General features: G+C 51.8%; 1 protein-coding gene and 1 long non-coding RNA gene across 5 annotated transcripts in view; both read left to right on the top strand.

The window, feature by feature from the left end:
* Nucleotides 1-20,706, top strand: part of PRKCE (protein kinase C epsilon) — a 505,242-nt gene that overhangs the window by 213,491 nt on the left and 271,045 nt on the right.
* Nucleotides 1-20,706, top strand: part of LOC149128116 (uncharacterized) — an 85,005-nt gene that overhangs the window by 27,686 nt on the left and 36,613 nt on the right. The window lies entirely within an intron of this gene.

The following is a 20,706-nucleotide window of genomic DNA, read 5'->3' as shown; positions in this document are numbered from 1 at the left end:
AATCAAACATCGCATTAACTCCCTGGAGGGCTGTGTGAGGTGCGTGACTGTAAGTACTCCGGCCCCAGCCCCTGGCACCGTGGCTCTCACAGCAGGTGCACAGTCAGCATCCAGACTCTGAACAATGAATGCAGAGAGTGTGCAGATCTGCTGGCACTGGCTGGGTGCAAAGCACTGTGCTCTCGGTTTGAATATGATCCTCTTGAGGGCCACTTGTCACTTCCATTTTCAGATGGGTAACTAAGACCGAGCTATGTAGGATTCAGAACAATGTTTTGGGGAGATTTCAGAGCATATTTGCCCTTGGGTTTGAGGCTGGCATCTTCGTGTGCCCACCTTGTCCTGGTCTGTGTGGTGTCAGAGAAGCAGAGCCTCGGAATCAGGAGTCCATGCATGGCACACGCTGTGCTGTGACGTCTGTATACACTGAAAGACAAAGGGTGACACGGATGTTGCCATTGCAATGGACGTATTTTTAAATATCTAAATGGATTTGATTATTTCCAGGCCTCTTTACTATGCTTTTTCTTTTTTAAGATTTTTGTTTTATTTATTTGAAAGACAGTTACAGAAAGAGGTAGAGACACACAGAGAGAGGTTTTCCATCTGCTGGTTCACTCCACAAATAGCTGCAGCAGCCAGAGCTGAACCAATCCGAAGCCAGGAGCCAGGAGCTTCTTCCAGGTCTCCCGTGTGGGTGCAGGCGCCCAAGGACTTGGGCCATCCTCTGCTGCTTGCCCAGGCACATTAGCAGGGATCTGGATTGGAAGTGGAGCAGCCAGGACTGGAAGCGGCACCCATGTGGGGTGCTGGAGCTGCAGGCCAGGCCGTTAACCTGTGCCACAGCAGCAGCCCCTCATTACTATGTTTTCATCATATGCAATACAGATATCACTCAAGTACTAAAGTCAAAAATGTACAAATATCGTTATGATTACAATGAGGTCTTTGGCAAATGTGCATGAATTATAAATATAATAGAACCCTTTAAACATGTCTTGAATTTATTTTTATTTATTTGAACGACAGAGGCAGACAGAGATCTTCCATCTGCTGGTTTACTCCCCAAATGCCGGCAACAGCCGGGCCTGGGCCAGGCTGAAGCTGGGAGCCTAGAACTCAGTGCAGGAACACAACTGCTTGTGCCATCACCTGCTGCCACCCGGGATGGGCTTTGGCAGGAAACGGAGGCAGGGGCAGAGCCAAGATTTGGACCCCGTTACTCTGCTATGATAACCAGGGTGTCAAGCACCCACGTCTAGCTCACTCTCCATTAGTGCTCACCCTGTCCCAGGAGCTGTTTTAGCCACGTGGTGTGTGTTAACTCACTTGGTTACTGCAGCCTCATTATCTGGGAGGGGCTATCATCATTTTCAGAGATGAGGAAATGGAGACCTAGTGCGATGGAGTCACCTGCTTACGTCCCACAGGGGAGGTAGGAGTCCGACGCAGCCCTTCTTGCTCTGATACCTGCTCTTTATCTCACACGCGACTGCTGTTGGCTTTCTGAAGGCAGTCCAGGACCGCGTGGAGCTGTGCCGGCGAGCTGGAAGCTGGAAGCTCAGTGGAGCTCGGTGCACTGATTTAACAGTAGCCTCGGCAGAGGCGTTCTCAATGCTTTCCACTGGGTTTCCGAGTTATTTCCCAAAAAGCTGAGGAGTCGGAGCTGACCGGCTTAAGGGGAAAGGCAGAGCAGGAGTCAACATTTTTTAAAGGTTAGAGAGGAAATTAGTACGTCACAGCTGTTTCTGATGCGTCGGTGACTTGTGTCACCCACAGTTCCTCCAGTTTCTTGCTCTCACCACTGACACACAGAGGGGCCGGTGCTGTGGCATGGTGGGTAAAGCCGCCGCCTACAGGGCCGGCATCCCATCTGGGGAGTGAACCAGTAGATGAAAGTCTCTCTCTCTGCCTCTGCACCTTTCAAATAAATAATTAATTACAAACAATTGACATATGGAGGTGCGTTCTGAGTTTTGGGCAGGAATATTCTGTCGACACACCTGTGCGTAGGAGCTGGGAGGTTGTGGGGTTTTTGTCTCCTGTCAGTTGGCTGTTGCGCTGTGTTGCGGCTTAGCTGCAGAACTCCCTATACCATGTGGTGCAGGGCTCTTGCTGCTGCTGTTTGTCTTGTTGGTGAGCCAGCGGCACCCGTGGGCTAACACAGCATCCCTGCTCTGTTGTTCTGAGCCACACAGAGGTCTGAGGCAGTGGCCATGGTTGTGGCCTCGCCAGATGAGTTATTCAGTGGTACTGGGGTTGAAGAACACCAGAATAATACAGGACTTGGGTTCAGCTGATCTGGAGAAAGTTGGTGTTTGGACAGTCATCCCCGCAGGGTAGGTGGTCACCCGTGGGCTTTGTTCCAGTCGCTTCTCCTCGTCTTGATATCTGGTGGGCCTCTTTCTTTCCTGAACTAACCAGGCAATTGGCTTCACTTTCCAACTCCCTGACCCTGGCACAAAGGGAGGAAAGGAGGAAGAAGAAAGTGAACGGAAAACACACACCAGGGCTGTGAGCTCCCCTCCCCTTGGGTTTGCGCTGAGCTTTGCTTGGTTGGGGGGTGCTGGCACCTCCAAGTGCACAGACTCTAGGGCGGCTCCGGCTTCTGTCGCCGCCTCCGGCAGGATAAGCCTCCATGGAGGCGAGCAGGCTCCATTCAGGGGGACTTTGCAGCTGTTGCTACAGCCACCACGCAGGATGTGTGAGGCTGTGCGAGTGTGTGCCTGGTGTGGCCAGGCTGGAGCCACAGCGGGGAGCAAGGTGTGGCAGCCCCCAGCCACCGCTCAGATATTTGGCTCCCTGGGCTTCAGTGTTAGCGGGTGGGGTGGGTGGGTGGAGTCTTCAAACATTCAGATCCACCTTGAAGTCCTGTTCTGCCAGCGCCCCTGGGTATTCATCTGTATGTCCCTCGTGTTTCAACCCCGCCATCTGGGGACGGCCCTACACAGATGGCCCATGAATACAGCCAGGTGTGAATTCTGATGCTGATGACCCGAGCACTGAGTTTGCGTGGATTGCAAGCTACAGCATGCTAGAGCAATCTGGAGAGGACTCTGCAACCGTGACTTTTGGCTGGTCCTTGGGTGTGGGTGAGTGCCCCAGCCAGGCCCCTGCTGCAGCCTCAGCTGCGGCCAGCAGCTACTGCCCTGCAGGAGCCAGGTGTCACATCTAGAGGTGAGCTCCCCTGCGTTAGGGGCCGAGGTTGAGCCAAACCCCCTGTGCATTTGCCACCCTGATTGCCACCGGCCCTTGCTCATCCGTTTTGCTTTTTGGAGGGTGGAGGAGTGAAGTATTGTACATCGTAGCTTTTACACATTTATGGGCCTGCTGTGCTGAAAGTGAGTCCTAGTTCCGCTGAACACTCCAAGCTTCTTAGGATGTGGTAGCAACTCCTTCCCCGTCCTGCAGGAGGGCAGGGGAAGCTGGCCTCACTTGGGTAATTCTGCATAACCATTGTGGGACAAGGTGTGGGGCCATGACCCACGGTGGGAGCATCCCTTCCTCTTAGCCTGGGGCGTGGTCAGGCTTGCTTTGGGGATGGGCCCTGGGAATCTGTCCTTGGTAGCTGCTCGCTTCATTGTCAGTGCTTTGCGGAGCTGAGGTCTCTGTTTTTTTGGTGGTTTTGTTTCTGTTTTCGTTCTGCAGAGCAGAATTCCTGAGGCTGCTGGAGGCTTCAGGGGCATGGAACTGGTGTTTGGCAAGTGCCTTGAGAGCAGGTGGCTTTGCATGTCACAGGCCCTTCTCTGCCGCACAGTTGCTATAGCAGTTATCGTCAGGTGTCGCAAGCCACAATTATCGTGCACTTGTAGGAGCCTGGAACCATGGGGTTCGAGAAGAAGGGAAAATGTGGAGGTAATTCATTTGAGAGGTTGGGGTGAGAGGATCTGAGTTCAAGTTCTGTGGCTGTGGTGGGGCAACTTAGTTAACCAGAGCTGTTTCCTTCTTGGTAAAGTAGAGATGCTACTATTAGACTCTATTGAAGGGATGCCTTTGATAGTGTGCCCATTTTACTGCTGGGTAGACATAGACCAGAAGTGACCTGTTTGCATGTCACAGTAGGAAGACAGAATGGCACAGAGGGAGATCCAGGTTCAAGTTCAGGTCCCTCTGCTACAAGCCCTGGGGTCCTGGGCAGGTGGTTGAGACTCCAGGACATCCATTTCTGCACAGATAAAATGGGAGCGGTGACTGTCCCAGGAAGTCCTGAGCCAGTGTGGTGGAGACCGAGGGAGGTAGCGCATGCATCGTAAGCCCTGAGGCGAATGTCCCGCCTTTGCAGCTTGTTGGGGATCAAGCAGGTGTGTGACCCCTGCTGCAGGGGTTGGGTTCTTGAAGTGTTTTTGAAAACATTTTCATGCCGGTTTCTTTTTCTTTCTTTAGAAAAAAATGTTTATGCATTTGTTTTGAAAGGCCGAGTTATAGAGAGAGAGCCAGAGACAGAGATAGATTTTCCATTTTGCTGGTTCATTCCCCAAATGTGCACAATGGCCAGGGCTGGACCAGGCCAAAGCCAAGGGCCTTCTGGGTCTCCCCCACATGGGTACAGGGGCCCAAGCACATGGGCCATCTTCTGCTGCTTTCCCAGGGGCATTAGCAGGGAGCTGGATTGGAAGTGGAACAGCCGGGACTTGAACTGGTGCCCACATGGAATGTTGGTGTTGCAGGCAGTAGCTTTTTGAGCTATGTCACAATGCTGGACTCCAGTTTTGCTAACTAAAAAGTAATCCAATGGTAGAACTGCAACCAGCACATAGAGGTAAGAGTGAAAGATGCCCCTCCCCTGGCCTGTTCCTCAGAGGCAGCTCCTGTGTCTTTCCAGAATTCTCCTCTGTACCCCTTTAGGAGGGTACTTCAGAAAGTTTATGGGGAAAATGGCTACTTATTTTTAATAAGTTTATTTTGGTGCCAAAAACATTTGAACTCCATTTAAGTTTTTCAGTCAGAAATTTTCATAAACTTTTTGAAGTCGCCTTGTGCATATGGGCTCACAGATATATGCATGTCTCATTATAGGAACTGCATGTGCTCTTTCATACGCAGACCATAATTTCTTTTTACTAAGACTCCAACCAATAAAGATCTGGGTAGTTTCAGTATTTTGGTGGGGTGGGCGTGTGGCTCAGCAGTAGAGTCGGTGTTTGGGATACCCACATCCCACACTGGAGTAGCTGGCTCTTCCACTTTGGATCCAACCTCCTACTACGTCACTTGGAAGACAGCAGGTGATGGGCCAAGTGCTGGGGTCCCTGCCATCCACATGGGACACCCAGATGGAGTTCTGGGCCCTGGCTTTTGAGTGCATTTGTGGAGTGCACCAATGGATGGACTCTCCCTCTCTGTCTGTCTGTCTCTCTCTCTCTGCCTTTCAAATAAAATAAAAATAAATCAAAACTGAGAAACAATGCCACAGGAGCAGAGATATACAGCCCTCTAGCCTGGTACCCCTGGATTTGAAACAAATATTGACAGTTGCACCTAGCAGCTCAAAGCTTTCCGAATTATCTCTTTTGCACTTGGAGGAATAAACTTCTCTTCCCAAAGAATTATGTTGTTAATACTGCGGTTTTCCACTACTCCACCCAGTTAAATTTAATCATACCACGTGACTTCCAAATAAATGATGTGTGTGGAGGAAAGGGACCTGACAAAGCTTCCCTTCTCTGAGCTACTTGGGAGAACAGCGAAGGGTCTGGGACACTTCGTTCATTGGAGTACAGCGAAGCCCTCGGCCACAGGCCTGGGACACTTCGCTCCGCAGCTCGTTTGCTGGTGTCCTTGGAGGAAGCTACTGCTACTGACTGGGTTGTAGGGGGTTATGTGTGTCTTTGAAAACATCTTCCGGCACACTAGCACATTCGTTTGTCCACAGGACACCTCACCTCCCTGGGTACCTGTCTCGGTTTGGCGGCATTTGGCTTGGCTGGCTCCTGGGGCAGTGTGTTCATGGCCTAGTGGAATTCCTTTGCCTGTCGTTGGCTGCGTAGCGGATTTAATTCTTAGCTCAAGCAAGCATTTCAAAGGTCCTAACATGGATATTTTGGGGTTGTAACAATTCTTCTGATTTCAGGTTGCTGTATGAAATGGTGTCGGTTATGATTTAAGAAGAAATAAAAACCATGGATTTGCAGGGTTTGATGACCTTGATTTTTATGTTGACAGGTTGATTTGTTTCCAAAATGTCATGTGTAAGACCATTTACAAAGCTAAATTGTAATTAAATGCAGGGGAGCGCCTTCACAGAAACCCTGTAGAGCTGTGCGTTTTGCTTTAATGAAGGCTCTTTTGGGGACATAAATCCAAGAGTCAGGTGTGAAAGGCATGTTGGGCTCAGCTCTCTTCAGGACCTGGCTCCTTCCCACCTCGCTCCCTGCTCAGTGGCCTCCTGCTCCTCCTGCTGCTCCTCCAAAGGCCTGCCTGGGCCTCTTGCCAGGGACCCAGCTCTTGCTGGCAGGTGTAACCCCTACCTGCCTGGGCCCACATGCTGGGTGACTTCTGTTCTTGGCCCTAGAATGCACAGTGAGTTGATTGTAGAACTGTTCCCAGCCCCGGGAGTGCTGGCTTCTGGTCTGTCACTTGTCTCCGTTCCTAACCCACTCCCCTCTGCACCCTGAGAGCCCCGGGCTCTGGGACCTTCGGCTGGCTGCTGCCTGTTTGACCACCTCTTCCTGAGAACCCCTGCCTGGTGGCCATCTGCTGTCTTTACAGCGCAGCTGGAGAGCGTGTGGAAAGGCCTTACTTTGCATCTGGCTCTTATGGCCATACTGATTTCTATTGGGTCAAAAACTCAAGAAACAGGGGACATGCTCAGATCAAAACAGAAACAGCAACAGCAAGCGCCCAGAGCAACATAACCGCGCAGACAGGAAGAGTACCCCAGCCATCTGGTCGGACAGCCCAAAAAGACGGCGGCCGTGCAAAATCTTGGTGGTGCTGTTGAAGGGAAATGATCTCTCCAGTGCTTTCCCAGGGCTTGGCTGGGATCTAAAGGAGGCATTGCACTTGCAGTGCCTGGGCTTTTTATGGGGCTCATAAAGCTTGGTCTCTAAATGCCAACGTGCTGAAAAGTCGAGAGTATTAAAGATATAGCCAGTATCTCTCAAAGTGCAAGAAAAGTTTCCTTTTTACTTGCTTCAGATGGCTGGTGCTAGTAATAATATTAGTAGTGATAAATCTCATCCTTTCATAGAATACTTTTTTTTTTATTAAGATCTATCAGGTCTACTGTCTTCAGTCCTGACTTTCCAGGAGGTGGCTGATATCACTGTTCCTGCCTGGCAGAGTAGGCGTTGGCGTTACAGCCCAAGTGTATTGCTCCTTCTCTTGAATTTTGCTGCCCGGGTTTTTCCAAGGTGTCTGCCCATGGGAGCTTTTACCATAAAGTTGCTGCTGCTTAAGAATCTTTAGGCTTCTTGCTGTGGCAGGGGTAGACACCTGAGCTGACCTGGCCCAGGATGTGTGCTTGGTTACAGAGAGCCAGCTTTGCGTGCTGTGCTGCCAAGGTTAGGGTTACAATCAGCTGGGTAGGAGGCGCCCCATCTGGATGGAACATAGACAGTGATAAATGTTTGGACTCTCACGGTCACTGGGATAGGGGACAGGAGAGGTAGAGCACCCTTGTTGGCACCCACCTTGAGTTGGGACCTGTGGACCAAGGTTTAGTTGCAGCAAAGAGTCCGCTGTAGAAAACTTTCTGAGGGGGAGATTTATTATAGGGGATTAAATTGCTTAAAATTTCGGGGATTGAGAACGTCTGGCCCATGGGTCGTGTAAGTCCAGCAAAGTCAATTGTCTGGCCCTGCCATGGCAACCACAAGTGGCACTTGAAATTTGACCTGTAGCAGGCCAAGCTTTAAGTTGATAATTTTGTAAGGCCTGCGAGTGATGTCATAGACATCCAAATGGTCTTTAGCAGAAAGAAAAGGATTCCCCACCCCTGACTTAAATGATTAGGCCACCAGGAAGCTGCTGCCCTTTCTACAGTCATGAGGTTGGGGCTTCTGCCCTGACTGAGAGGGTCCCAGTCAGGGAGCCACCCTCTGAAGGTTCTGGTCCCAGGCCCTGTCTCCTGCCAGGGTGACGATGCCACCAGCACCTGGCTGATGAGATGGCTATAGAAGAACCAGGTGCCTCCCGGACTCTACTTGCTGAGCAAACAGCAGGTGCTGCTGATGCGTGGTCTCTGCCTCACTCTGGCTCTTCAGATTTCACAAAAAGGCATGTGATTGTCCAAACCTAAAACACGTCTAGGACCTGAGCCACAAGGGCTTGGAGAGATGGCAGTTTAGCTGGCACTCAGGATGGGAGGCAGAGTATGTGGGGATGCTTCGAAAAGTTTGTGGAAATTGGAATTTAAAGTTTATTTTGATGCAAAAAATCTGAAATCCAGGGCCAGCATTGTGGCACATAGCAGGTAAAGCCATCACCTGTGACCCTGCTATGGCCTGGGAAAGCAGCAGAAGATGGCCCAAGCATTTGGGCCCTTGTACCCACATAGGAGACCCAGGTGAAGCTCTTGACTTTGGCCTGGCTTAGCCTTGGCCATTGTGGCCATCTAGGGAGTGAACCAGAGGGTGGAAGATCTGTCTCTCCCTCTCTCTGTAACTCTTTTAGATAAATAATAAATAAATCTTTTAAAAATGTGTTAAAAATTGAAATCTATACATATGAGGGGGCTTCACATAGTTTATGGAAGATATATATTATGAAAAAATGATACATAGATTTCAAAATTTTTCTGCACCAAACTTTATCTTTTAATGTTATTTCCCATGAATGTAAAATTTTAAAGTTCCGTATATCTTGAAAACCAGCTGCCATCTCCCCTGGGGCTCTGTGATCCCTAGAAATGGCCTTGACCTAGAGTCAGGTACAGAAGCCAAAATTGATGAGATAGCCGGAGTGTGGAATGGTCATGGATCGTTTCCTGGTGTGTGTGGATGACCCCAGGGTAGGTGGTTAAGAGTTAAAAGCAGCAAAGGGTCACAAGTTTGTCCTCTGGCTTCTCCTTAGCTTCTTGGGGGATGGGTGAACTGAAACTGCGGTGTCCCAAGGCGGGTTCTCGGGAACTCTGCTTTCACTGGGTGTTATAAGGGGAAACAACATGCTAAAAAAATTATCCTGACCGCAGAGCCTGTACGATGTCAATGTTGCTCGTGAATCTGGATGGAAACGTGCCGTTGCAAGGGTTCCCTAAACTTACTCGACCACAGGAAAGCCTCATTCGCAAAAAAACAGCAACTAAGGCAGAAGTAACTTCCCAGCAGGTGTGGGGAGCACTTTTGAAAGAGGAAGCCAGGGAGTCCCACGGAGAAGAGGTCTGCTTTATTTCCAGGGAACCAGCCTCCTCAGCAGCGTCTGATCAAGGTGGCAGATTTCCTTAGTGCCCACGGCACCCTGCCCTTCCGGATACCAAAAGGGAGATGACCCTGGCCAGGGAGACCAGCCAGTGTGGACAGGAGATTCTGCATGAAGCCTTGTGGCCCTCCGAGGAGGGAGTCGGTGATCAGTGTGATTACTCCAGTAAGAAAGTGCGAATCAGTTGCAGACCAGGTGTTGCTTGTGTGGATCGGTTGCAGAAGCAGGCAGTGGTGCAGAGGAGGACCAGCGTGTGGGTCACGGAAGATAAGGACAGCAGCGTGAGGGCAGAGAGTCCAGGAGAGCGTCCTGCAGGAGTCCTGCCAGCTGCTCTCTCTGCAGCGCATGGGTGCCCCAAGGCAGGAGGAAGGCAGCCTCCCCTTCTGGGGATTTGCAGCCAAAACAATGAAACCCCAGAGCTGGTCCTGAAAACAGGCAGGAGTAAACGTAGCCGGGAGATGCCCTCCAAGAATCAGACGAGGCCAAAGGGCTCCGAGTGTGCACCTCTGCTGCTTCACGCGAGGTGGGGTCCCAGAGGACGTCAGACATGCCTTATATAGATCGATTCCCAGCTTTTCCCTAGAACCGGAGCTATGGAACCAAACTGGCTGGCTCAGAGGTGGAAGCTATGTCTGCACAGAGTCGTGGCGACTTCCAGGCTCCCTAAGTTCCCATGTGCTCTGCTGTGCTGAACTTGAAGATGCAGGATTGGCGCCCGCTTCATCTGTGTATGAAGGTCTGTCACTTACACTCCCCCACTGGCCGTCTACATCAGCACGGGGGCTGGAACTGGCCAAGCGGTGCAGCGGGTGGGGAGGGAGGGTGTAGGATCGCTGTCCCTTCCCCTTCTGTACTCTATGGGCTCCGATCTCTCAGTGCCGAATCCCTTACTGGAGCGCCCGTTTTCCCCTCGTAAGCACCTTAGTAAGTGGAGCCTTAGCATGATTGCTAAATCCTAGCTTTTCCTAATAAGTGCTTGCTCTCTACTCTGGAGCAATTGCTTATCACACAGTCACCAGGGATTTGAATCCCATCCCAGTGTATGCTTGGAATTTCAAGGATAGTCATTTAATTTTTGTTAGTTGTGGGGAGCAACTCGGACTAGACTAAGTTACTGGAATTAAGACTTATTCTATGCATCTGCTCTCCCACAATATGGCGCTGGGAGACAAGAAAACAGCTTCTACACAGCTGCCTCCAGTTCAGCCAATAAACAGCAGGACTTGCTCCTGATTGGAGGAGAGCAGCGTACTCGGCGTGTGGGCAGCCGAGTTAGGATTGGCGGAGGAGGACTATAAAGGAGGAGAGAGACAGCATGCACCAGGAACATCTAAGGGGAACATCTAAGGGGAACACCTGTGCAGCCCCCGAGAGAGCCGGCCGGCAGTGTGCCGCTCCCCCGCGGAAGTGGGGAATGTGGCAGGGGGAACCGCCCTTCCACGGAGGTGGAGGGTCGGTAGCCAACCCGGGAAGAACCAGCAGCAAACCCGGGGAGGGCCGAGCAGACGAAAGAACAGCGCAGGGTCCTGTGTCGTTCCTCCACGAAGAGGGGGAGCGACAGTTAGTTGCAATGTCACCTTTGTGCATTTTTATTATGGAAAATCTCAATATCAAAAGGAAAGAAAGTGGTATAATACACCCCCACCTGCCCCTCCCTAGCTTGTAGACTCGGACTCATCCCCCCCCACCCGGGGTTATTTTGCAACAGAAGCTGGAATTCACACGCTCTGTCTGTCTGTGTCCCATCTCTGACCCTTCTCCTCCTTCCTCAGTGCTTTCCCGGTGTTTCTAAACATTGCAACAATCAAGACTTTTACTCACGTTAGAGGCGGTTTAGATTTTCCTTGAACAAATACATTCTGGTCACTCTGCAGGTGCACACAGTGCCCACCTCACACAAGGCACTGTGGTAGGTGGGGGACAGGTTTGATTGGCTGCGGTGATGTGAGGTGACAGAAGTGGATGTAGGTGACGTTAGCCCCTGTGGTTGGTCCTGGGAATGCTGCTAGCAGAATTGAACTCACGATCGGTGCTTTGTGTCTCTGCCTGTTTGTGCCATGATGGTTCAGTTGAGCTGGGGGCTTTGGGGCTGAGGGTTTTGAGGAGGGACCTAGGGAAGGTATTGATTTAGTGCTGTTGTCGGTGAGAGTTATCAGTAAGCCACAAAGATTCTGACTGAGGGAGCCCACTGGAAGCCCACGGGGTACCAGTGTAGTCACCAGGCTGAGTGTGGCTGGAGAGTACACACTGCCAGGCCACAGGAAGCTCAGCCCACGTAGTACCACAAAAGCTGCCACTGTTGCCATCACTGCTGGATGCCACCCTGGGACTGAATCCTACATCACTCCCATGTCCTTGTCCCCCTCCTCCAGTCCCTGAGTCCCGGGTGGGACTGTGTGATCGAGGTGTGGGTCTCACGCCTGAGCCGTGGGAGGCCGAAGAGCATGTCAGACTCCAGCTTTTGGGGAAGACCTAGCTCTGGCCTCCCTCCAGGGCCCTGCAATGGTGATGCTGCCCGCATAGGGAGGAGGTGTCGATGTGCAACACCCGGTGGATGAGTGTCCACTCTGAATGTCACTGTCCTCTCACACCGCTCCCTCTCCCTTGTGCTCAGCAGTCACAGGGCCTTCGCTTTCCTTGAAGTTGCTGTTTGCATCTGTTGCTCTGCTTTCCTGTTCCCATGGCAACTGCGGGAGCCCGGGTGGGGCACCGGCAGGTGCCTCGCACTCTCCTGCACAGATTGCAGTGTCCGGTCGCTCTCATCTGCAATTCTTGCTGCCCAGTGCTGCTGCTGCTGCACTCATCTCAGCCACGGGAGCAAGGGGCTGCACATCTCCAGGGCCTCCTGTTGCCTGGGAGCTAAAGGCTGAGTCCTGACCTTGGCCTGCCTTCCCCAGCTGGCATCTGGCCTCTGTGTTCAGCGTTATCCGTCATTGCAGAAGTTCTTCTCTCCAGCTACAGAGATCCTTGCCACCCTGTGCTCTGTACTTTGATAGTTCCGTTGTCCAGCAGGGCCTGTCCTGTCCTCGCAGCCTCACAGAGCCTCTGTCCCGCTCGCGCTCTGCTCACCTCCCCAGAGAGAGGTCCTCCCTTGCCCTGACTCCTGCAGCTCAGATGTGCATTGCTCCCCAGGCCATCTTGTGCCTCACGTCCGTTCCATTTGGACAGATGGACTCCTTGGACAGAGCAGTTCTTGGTTTTTCCTATGAGCCAGCCGGGTGCTGAGCACACACAACAGGTACTTGATGCTTTCTTTTTCTCCATAGGAGAGAACGGAGAGAGAAAACTAGCAACAGGGAGAGGAAAAGGCAGGGATGCAAATGCATCAGTTGTGATTGGAGTCTAAACAAGCTGGAGTGGGGCGGGCAGGAGGTAAGTTGGGGAACACAGAGCAGTTAAGTTTTCCTCAGTTAGTGGGATAAACCAAATGGAGACCTTTTGGCCGTATGAGAGCACTTCCAAACGTTCGGGGTGAGGTGTGTGTTTATTTTGGTGCAAAATTTTGAAATTTATCCAGTCTTTTCATAATACACATTTCCATGAACTTTCTGGAGACCTCTCGCAGGCTCGCCTTGTGTGCTTTGAGCACCTGCCTGGCGCAGAGGCAGCTCTGAGTCGCCAAATCCCAAGCAGCTTGATTTTCCGGAGACTGCAGCATGAAGACAGGTGGAGACTTCAGAAAGTTCCCAGAAAACGGCATTGAAAGATTATTTTGGTGCAAAACGTTTTTGAAATCCATGCCTATGAGAGGTGTTCAGAAAGTTCATGAAAATGTATACTATGAAAAAACTATGCATGGATTTCAAAATTTTTTCACATCAAAACAAGCTGATCTTTCGCTTCCATTTCCCATGCACTTCCTGAAGGACCTTTGTATCTCTATAAGGAGAGGTAGGGCGGCACGTGCTTGAGCAGGAGAGGGACTCGCCCAGCACGCACGTGGGTAGCAAATGCATCGTTGTGCAGCCCGCTGCAGCCTGGAGCTTGAATAGGCGTCGGTGCGCTCTTTGCAGAAAGAGCAGCCAGAAGCGTGCCCCGGCCCACTACCGCAGGGGTTGCCGCTGACTGCCGATTTCCCAAGGAGTCCCCCTGAGGGCCGGCCTGGGCCTCCTGCTCCTTCCCCCCTCAGCACCTTCAGTTCAGAGGAGCGTTGGAAGGGGTGCCCGATTTAGACGTTTTGTGTCCCTCACAGCACTCTGAAAGCCATGTCCACAGCGAAGTTTGTTCAGAAGAAGGAGAAGGGAGAATTAGGAAGGGCAGGTCGCACAAAGGCACATTCAGCTGAGCGGTTTAGTGGAAGCAAAGGACGTGAGTGGTTTCTTCGGGGACTTGTGGAGACTGGAGACGCAGAGGGATGGCCTGGGAAGATAGTGGCCGTCTGTCTGGCAGACTCCGTCTGACAGAGTCTGCGTGGTCGGGGCTGCTGGGGGGAGGCTATCCCTGGGGGCCGTCCCCTCCCCCTCCTCACAGCCCAGCTCACATCCTTCTGCTTGGGGTCTGGGTCCCCCACTCCCACCTCAGCGGCTGTTTTTGTTGGACAGGACTTGATCCCCCTGCAAACACTCACACAAATGGTAGCTTTGTTTTCTTTTTTATTTATTTGAGAGAGAGAGACATGGCAACACACAGAGGAAGGACAGAGATAGATGTCTCCCATCTGCAGGTTCACTCCTCAAATACTGACAATGGCTGAGACTGGCCAGGTTGAAGCCAGAAGCTAACTCAACCTAGGTGTTCCATGTGGGTGGCAGAAACCCAAGTACTTGGGCCATGGCCTGCTGCCTCCCAGAGTGTGCACTTGCAGGAAGCTGGAATTGGGAGCAGAGCCAGGACTCAGGCCCTGGCATTCCAACAGGAGGTAGGAGCTTCCCAGTGTCTTAACAAGACACCTGCCCCTGTGGGTTCATTTTCTCGTGAACACCAGGTTTCCCCGTGAGCTTCTGAGGATTGGGGTTATTCTGTGTTTTGTGTGTGACCAAGGACTCTTGGCTCTGCGGCAAGCAGTGTCGGAGACCTGTTGATAGACTGGGGTTCTAGGGCAATAATGCCAGCCTCTCTCTTCTTGCAGGCAAGTGACTTCGAGTTTAAGTTTTGGTTTGCCCATTTATAGCAGGGATATATATATATATAAGCATAGCCCAGATTAAACAGGTAATGGTCCTGGATGTAGTGGGCATTCAGCAAACACTGTCTTGATCAGCCCTCTTATGTCCAGCAGTCCGTCTGTGTTGTCACCCAGGGTTGACGCATAACAGTACCTGCGTGTCTCTTCATGGAGTAGTTGCTCTTGCAGTCTCGTGAGAGCTCTGATTTTAGCCAGTGAGTACTCAGTACCAGAAATGGCAGGGAGAAGCCTGGAACTTGCTGCATTCAGGGTGATGAAGGAAAGAAGTTGTTTGATAAAGGAGAGTGAGGGAGACGGATTACTTTGCTGAGCAATAAATACCAGGTAGAGATATCTTAAGGGAGAAGAAGTTAGGAGTCCAATAAAGGAACCAATAAAAATTCACAGACTAAACGGAAGATGGAGGGGGCTAGATGGAATGCTCTGGAACTTGGAGCATGTGTGCAAACACTGCAGAGCTTCCGAGGGTGAGCCAGGGCAGGATGGTGGGAAGGTGGGCTCAGGGGTGCTTGACCTGGCTGAGCTGCAGTTTCCTTAATGACAATGGGGACAGTAAACCGCTTCATGGTGTCCCTGTGAGGATGGGGTGTGACGGTGTGAGAAACACCGACCGGCACACAGTGGTTCCCTCTCATTCCCCTGCAAAGTAGCAACAATTGTATGTTTTAAACATGAGCGTAGGGGCCAGCGCTGTGGCATAGCAGTTAAGCCACTGCCTGCGATGCTGGCATCCCATATGGGTGCCCGTTCAAATCTCGGCTGTTCCACTTCTGAACCAGCTCCCTCCTAGTGCTCCTGGGAGGATGGCCCAAGTGCTTGGGTCCCTGCCACCCACATGGGCGACCTGGATGAAGCTCCTGGCTCCTGACTTCAGCCTGGCCTAGCCCTGGCTATGGCAGCCATTTGAGGAGAAAACCAACGGTGGAAGATCAACGCCCCTCCCTCTTTCTCCCCTCCCTCCGAACCTCTCTATAACTCTGCCTTTCAAATATGTAAGTCAGTCGAGAAAAGAAAGTGAGCATGGGGGCCAGACATGTTTGTTGAGGGCTGGAGTTACAAGGAGTTGGCCTTGCACAGAGTGAGAGGTGCACATGTGTCTCCTGAGAAAGGAAACAGACTTTTCCCAGGCTACGTGGGGTAGGTTGGGCACCTGCAGCCGCTACCTGTCGCAGGTGTGCCTTTTGGGAACACACTGACACCCATAGCATTCATCGTTCCAGCGGCAGTGAGCCTGATGCTGGTTATGTTGACTTTGAGGGGTTTCAGTGAACAGGGAAAGGGACTCTCTCTTTTTAAAAATAAAAGCCTCTACGAGGGGACACCCAGCTGTCTCTGTGGACCCTGTCATCTGGCTGGGCCCTGGACAGCAGGGATCGATGGTGCAGGTGACAGAAGCAGATCTCAAAGGAATTGAATTGGAGGACACCAGGAAAAAGCCCAATTGGCTCTTTAATGCAACTGGGTAGTGGAAAAGCTCTTTTCTGAGTTTGTGATTAAAATAGGACCATACTGCATCACCTGAGGAAGTTGCTATGGCATGCAGGGGAGCTGCATCAGGTCTCATTGAGTCCCTCTGCCCTGTGAGGGGCTGGGGAACCCCAGTGGAAGCGGAGGTGGTCGCTGTGCTGGTATATTAGGAACAGGGGTCGTCTCAGTGAGGGAAGAGTAGAATAGGTGTGCAGGAAGTCTTTGAAATATCTATGTTGAACGTGCATTCAAGTCATCTAGAAAACTGTGCGCTCTTCAGCTGAATGAAGTATAGGCGTTGATGTCATTTATTTATCCAGCCGTCCCTCGGCCCCTAAGTCCATCTGTGTCTCTGTGGCCAGCACTGCTCAGGCTGAGTCTTGGGGATGGTGGTGGGGTTTGATGCCTTTAGACCTCTGTGGGATGCAGCTTGGTCAGCAGTGTTGGAGGCAGCACACTGGTGAGGCTGAACTGTGGGCAGCCTTCTTGTCTGATGCTAATAGAAATAGGTCATCTCTCTATTTTACGTTTTTATTTTTAAAACTGGAGTTAAGGCTATCTGGGTCGAAGGGCTGCAGGAATAGCCCATGTTGCGGAACAGCATGCCGTGGAGGATCTTCAGCGGGGAAAGGCACTGTGCCCAAGTGAGCAGCAGGTGCTACGTTTCCTACCACTGCACGCCAGTGACTTCCGTGGCAGACGTGGTCTCTGCCTCCTGCCCTGGTCACTGCTGAGCTGAAGTAAGGGGAGCAGCGGGCTGTCTGGGGGCAGAAAGATGGAGAGGAGGTCGCCGGGTGATGTGCGAGTTGAGAGACACGCCATCTTAGCCACCCAGCCGTCTCTCCATTGCTCTGCCCAAAACTCTGGCACAAGAGACAGAATCCTCTGAGTTCACAATCAGCTTTTGGAATAATCACTGCTGGCCACAGCGTGTGATGAGAGGGAAAACAGACACAGCTCTGAGGGTTCACACTGGCCCAGACTTTGTGACTGGGCAGCTGTGTGGCAGTCATCTCAGGAGTGCATGCATTCTCTACCCACTGTTTCCCCTCTTTTTAAAAAGATTATATTTATTAGAAAGAGTTACAGAGAGAGGTAGAGACAGAGAGAGAGGTCTTCCATCCGCTGGTTCACTCCCCAGATGATTGCAATAGCCAGAGCTGCGCCAATCCAAAGCCAGGAGCCAGGAGCTTCTTCTGGGTCTCCCACATGGGTGCAGGGGCCCAAGGACCTGGGCCATCTTCTGCTTTCCCAGGCCATAGCAGAGAGCTGGATGGGAAGAGGAGCAGCCAGGACTAGAACTAGTGCCCGTATGGGATGCTGGCGCCACAGGCCAGGGCTTTAACCTGCTGCGCCACAGTGCCGGCTCCTCTCCTCCTTTCAGTTCATGTAGGACACAGTGGGGTAGCACACAGAGGCACGTGTGTGGTTCTCTGCTGCATGACTGAGGTGACAGCTAATGCCCTCCATCTTCTTTTAAAAGAGTTTATTTATTTATGAGGGAGAAGGAGAGGAAGAGGCGAGATCTTCTGTCTGCTAGTTCCTTACTCAGATTCTTGCAATAGCCGGGGCTGGGCCAGACCAAAGCTGGGAGCCTGGAATTCAACCCAGGCCTCCCACGTGGCTGTCACCTGTGGCCTCCCGGCATGAGCATCAGCAGGAAGCTGGAATCAGAAACAGTCAGGACTCAAACCCAGGCCCTCTGATATGGGACATGGGTATCCCAAGCAGTGGCTTAACCACTGTGTCAAATGCTGTTCCTTTTTTTAAAAAACTAATTTGTGTTCTATTTATTTGAAAGGCAGAGAGACAGAATAAATCCCCTTTTAAAAAAGAGGAATTGAGGAGCAGCAGTCTGGCGCTGTGGTTAAGCCCCTGCTTGGGATAACAGGACACCATATCAGAGTGCCTGGGGTTGAGTCCTGGCTCGCTTCTGAGTGCAGCTTCCTGCTAGTGTGCACCCTGGGAGGCAGCAGGCGATAGCGAAGTGCTTGGATCCTTGCTGTTCGCAAGGGACACCCAGCTTGAGTCCCAGCCTCCTGGCTTCAGCCTCGTCCAGCCATGGCAGTTACAGGCTTTGTGGGGTGAACCAGTGGATGGAAGATTTCTCACTGTCTCTGTCTGCATTTCAAATAAAATTAAATAAAACATTTATGGCAGGCGCCACAGCTCAATAGGCTAATCCTCCACCTGTGGCGCCGGCACACCAGGTTCTAGTCCCGATCGGGGTGCCGGATTCTGTCCCGGTTGCCCCTTTTCCAGGCCAGCTCTCTGCTGTGGCCCGGGAGTGCAGTGGAGGATGGCCCAAGTCCTTGGGCCCTGCACCCCATGGGAGACCAGGAAAAGCACCTGGCTCCTGGCACCTGCCATTGGATCAGCGCGGTGCGCCGGCCGTAGCGCGCTGGCCGCGGCGGCCATTGGAGGGTGAACCAATGGCAAAGGAAGACCTTTCTCTCTGTCTCTCTCTCTCACTGTCCACTCTGCCAGTCAAAAAAAAAAAATCTTGTTTTCTAACCTATACTTCATATTTTAATAAAATAAACAAGTTTAATTATATAAATCATTAAGTGTTCAAGATGCCCACCTTTTAAAAAAATTTTTAAAAGACTTATTTATTTGAAAGGCAGAGTTATAAAGCAGCAGAGGCATAAAGAGACAGAGAAGTCTTCCATCCTCTGGTTCACTCCCCAAATGGCCACAATGGCTAGAGCTGAGCTGATTCAAAGTCAGGAGTCAGAAGCTTCCTCTGGGTTTCTGACACGGGTGCAGGGACCCAAGGACTTGGGCCATCTTTTACTGCTTTCCCAGGCCACAGCAGGGAGCTGGATCGGAAGTGGAGCAGCTGGGACTCAAACAGGTGCCCACATGGGATGCTGGCCCTGCAGGTGGCAGGCTCACCTGCTGTGCCACAGCTGTAGCCTCGATGCTCACCTTTCTTAATGTATAAATATTTTAATAAATAATTTATATTTTAATAAAATATAGATAAAAAATAATAGATTTAATAGTATAAATCATTGAGTTTATTTTTAATATGATCACCTTTCTTAACATGTAAATATTCCCTAAATGATAGAAAACTATATTAGAGATATATTGCAACATAACAAAATTATCCCAAAACCTATCTGCTTTAAACAGTAAGCTTTATTTCATACTTTCTGTGGGTCAGGCATTTGGGAAACTTGGCCTTGTCCGTCCGGGCTCTGGGACTCTCAGGGAGTGGCATTCAACCCTCTGGTTGGTGTGGGGAGCAGCTCGGACTAGACTGTTACTGGAATTAAGACTTATTCTATGCACCTGCTCTCCTACAATATGGCGCTGGGAGAGAAGAAAACAGCTTCTACACAGCTGCCTCCAGTTCAACCAATAAACTGTAGGACTTGCTCCTGATTGGAGGAGAGCAGCGTACTCGGCGTGTGGGCAGCCGAGTTGGGATTGGCAGAGGAGGACTATAAAGGAGGAGAGAGACGGCATGCACCAGGAACATCGAAGGGGAACATCTAAGGGGAACACCTGTGCAGCCCCCGAGAGAGCCGGCCGGCGGTGTGCCGCTCCCCTGCGGAAGTGGGGAATGTGGCCAGGGGGAACTGCCCTTCCACGGAGGTGGAAGGGATAGTAGCCAACCCGGGAAGAACCAGCAGCAAACCCGGGGAGGGCCGAGCAGACGAAAGAACAGCGCAGGGTCCTGTGTCGTTCCTCCACGAAGAGGGGGAGCGACATAATGGTGCCGTGACTCGGATGTGAAGCCTAGGCAGGGTTTAGTGTTGCTCCTCCGCGAAGAGGGGGAGCGACAGGCTGGTACTAAAGTCATCGAAGGCTCCCCTGGGGCTGCAGGATTGGAACTTCCAAGATAACACTCTCCCATGGCTACCAGTGGGGGCCCCAGTTCCCTGCCACGTTAGTCCACGGACTCACGATGAGGTGGAAGCTCCTGGCCACAGAAGCCATTTTGGAGTCTGGTCCTCTTCCTGCATCCCAGTGGTGTGTGAAAGCCGACCTATAGGAAGGCGGCTTTGACTGTGATGTGAGCCTCTGCCTGGGTAACCCTTAAGGAGCACGAAGCCAGTAACAGAAACAGGACTCAGTGTGGAGTGTGGAGGGTCATGGCTTTGCCAGACGCCCTAGCAGGTTGTGCTGAGGACCTGACAGACGAATGCAGTGGAAAGGACCCGTGTGTGCTGTAGGGCAGCCAGGGGGCTGTCCACTTCCATTCCGGTTGCCGCTGGAAAGGAGAACCAGTGTGGGAGACGGGAGTGGTGGAAACAGAGGATGGAGCCGAGAGGGGAACCGGGAATCTCTGCTAGCAGGTTAGAGTGTTCTAGCGCTTGCTGTGAGGCAGGGGCAGAGACAGCCAGTCTTCACTGTGAACTTGCATGAGGGCCTCAGGGAGGTCTGTGAAGGACCACTGTCTCGGTCTCTACCAGGACACGGAGGCCTGGGCCACGAGAAAGGCCACAGCTCCCAGGGCAGGATGTCCCAAGGAGACAGCAAGCCCCCCAGTCTTCTGAGCCGGGTCGTACATCCTTTTACTGTCATGGAACCTGTGTTTCTTCCCAGGTCTGTGCCAAGTCCTGTGCTGGGCAGGAGAAAGACACAGTTCCATAGGCGGCCACAGCTCCCTCTCCCTGGCATCTGAGTCCCCGGGGACGGACTGACGCGCAAACATTTGGAGTGAAAGAGTGAGCTTTGGCTGGTGGCCGCGTTCTCTAAGCCTGGATTTGAGCTCCAGGAAATAGTTTTCTCAGATGGCCTTA

This window comes from Oryctolagus cuniculus, chromosome 2, assembly GCF_051225735.1.
Source record: "Oryctolagus cuniculus isolate XC-2025 breed Fujian yellow rabbit chromosome 2, ASM5122573v1, whole genome shotgun sequence".
NCBI lineage: Eukaryota > Metazoa > Chordata > Mammalia > Lagomorpha > Leporidae > Oryctolagus > Oryctolagus cuniculus.
The sequence above is the reverse complement of the archived record's forward strand: the minus strand, read 5'-3'. Positions and strand labels throughout refer to the sequence as shown.